Source organism: Myotis brandtii, unplaced genomic scaffold, assembly GCF_000412655.1.
Source record: "Myotis brandtii unplaced genomic scaffold, ASM41265v1 scaffold479, whole genome shotgun sequence".
NCBI lineage: Eukaryota > Metazoa > Chordata > Mammalia > Chiroptera > Vespertilionidae > Myotis > Myotis brandtii.
Window position 1 is genome coordinate 117,466 of NW_005368305.1, and position 2,722 is coordinate 120,187.

Below are 2,722 nucleotides of genomic sequence, written 5' to 3' on the forward strand. Positions count from 1 at the left end.
AAAGAAAGAAAGAAAGAAAGAAAGAAAGAAAGAAAGAAAGAAAGAAAGAAAGAAAGATCATATCCTATGAAAGAGACATCTTGAAAATGCATAAAGAAAATTGTCATTTTTTTTTCATTGAAGAGACTGGAGTCCGTGTTGAGGAAAACACCTTGGTGGCTGCAGCAGCCAGCAGTGGCAGCAGCAGCAGGGTGATGGGGGCCTAAGCCAACAGTAGGACATCTCCTGAGGGTACAGGTGGGGCTGCGGCGCCCCCCCCCACACACACACACGAATTTTGTGCACAGGGCCTCTAGTTAATATATATCAGCTCAAATTAAGATGCAGACCCATAAACTTTCCTAAAAGTTTTTATTTCCTAAATAGATAGCTCTTCAACTATCTATGAAGAAAATAACTAGTGATGGAAAGAGATTAAACAAAGAACTTATATACATATATGCCCGTGGACCTGTGGATACTCAGTGTTTGAACCTTCTGGTGATAGTTAGAATGGGGAGACAACGAAACAATCCCAGAGGAATGAAAAAGAGGAATCACCACAAAAAGAAATAAGTGAAACTGAGGCATGAAACATGACTGAAAAAGAATTCAGAGTAATGGTCTAATGGTCGTACAGTTCATACACCGGATGGACGAAAAAATCAACAAACTATGCAAAAATGAGGAAGAAATCAAAAGTGAAATAGCTACAATTAAAAACACCATGGGAGGTTTCAACAGTAGACTAGAAGAAGCAGAGGACTGAATTAGTGAGTTTGAAGAAAAGGTAAGGAAACAAGCCCAGTCTGAATAGCAACTGGAGAACAAAATTAAAAAGGAGAAGAGCCTAAGGGAGCTTTGGGAAAACACAAAACGAAGTAACATAGTTTAATAGGGCTGCCAGAGGACAAGAAGAGCAGCAAGGATTACAAAATCTATTTGAAGAAATAATGACAGAAAACTTCCCGGATATGGGGAAGAAAAAAGTTACACAAGTCCACACAGTCATTTTTCCTCAAGCAAGAGGAAACCCAAAAGACCCATACCAAGACACATCACAATTACAATGACAAATGTTAATGACAAAAAGAGACTCTTAAAGGCTGCAAGAGAGAGACAGAGTTACTTACAAAGGATCCCCCATCAGATTATCAAATGATTTCTCAACAGAAACACATCAAGCTAGAAGGGAATGGAAAGAAGTATACAAAGTGATGCAAAACAAAGGACTAGGTCCAAGAATACTCTATCCAGCAACACTATCAATCAAAATTGAAGGAGAAATCAGGACCTTCTCAGACAAAAAAAGGCTAAGGCAGTTTACACTATCAAGCCAGCAATGCAAGAAATGCTAAAGCGGATGCTTGTAAAAAGAAATAGAAAGGGAGGAAGGAATACAGGCATAAAGTACAGAAATGGCTACAAACAAGTATCTATCAATAACAACATTAAATGTAAATGGATTAAATGCTCCAATCAAAAGACATCAAGTGAATGAATAGATACAAAAAATGACCCATATATCTGCTGTCCACAGGAGACCCACCTCAGAACAAGAGATTCACACAGATTGAAAGTGAAGGGATGGAAAAATATCTTCCAGGCAAATGGAAATGGAAAAAAATTAAAAAGCTGGGGAAGCAATACTTATCTGACAAAATAGACCTCACAGTGAAGACCATAACAAAAGACAAGAAAGGACACTTCATAATTCAAAGGCATCAATATAACAAGAGGCTATAACTCTGGTAAACATTTATGCACCCAATGCAAGAGCACCCAAATACATTTAAAAACTGCTGAAAGATATCAGGGGTGAGATTGACAGCAATGCAATCATAGTAGGAGACTTTAATGCCCCATTAACATCACTGGATAAATCCTCTAAACAGAAAATTAGCAAAGAAACATCAATACTAAATGATGCACTAGAGCAGATGGACTTAATCAACATCTTTAGAACATTCCACCCCAAAACTACAGAATATACATTTTCTCAAGTGCACATGGGTCATTTCCAAAGATAGACCACATATTGGGACACAGGCAAAGTCTCTCCAGATCCAAGAGGATTGAAATCATACCAAGCATCTTCTCAGATTACAATTGCATAAAATTAGAAATCAACTACAGTAAAAACAATCACAAAAATTCAAACACTTGGAGGCTGAATAGCATACTATTTTTTAAAAATATATATATTTTTTATTGATTTTTTACAGAGAGAAAGGGAGAGGGAAAGAGAATTAGAAACATCGATGAGAGAGAAGCATCCATAAGCTGCCTCCTGTACACCCCCTACTGGGGATGTGCCTGCAACCAAGGTACATGCCCTTGGCTGGAATCAAACCCGGGACCCTTCAGTCCACAGGCTGACGCTCTATCCACTGAGCCAAATCAGTCAGGGCTGAATAGCATACTATTAAATAATGAATGGGTTACCAAAGAGATCAAAGAAGAAATAAAAAACATCCTGGAAACAAATGACAATGAAAACACAACAATCCAAAATCTTTGGAACACAGTGAAAGCAATCCTGAGAGGGAAGTTCATAGCATTATAGGCCTACCTCAAAAAAATAAGAAAAACTGGTAATAAACCATCTAACTCTGCAATTTGAAGAATTAGAAAGAGAGCAACAAAAAAAGCCCAATGTAAGCAGAAACAAAGAAATAATAAAGATCAGAGTGGAAATAAATTACATAGAGACCAAAGTAAAACAATACAAAAGATCAGAGCT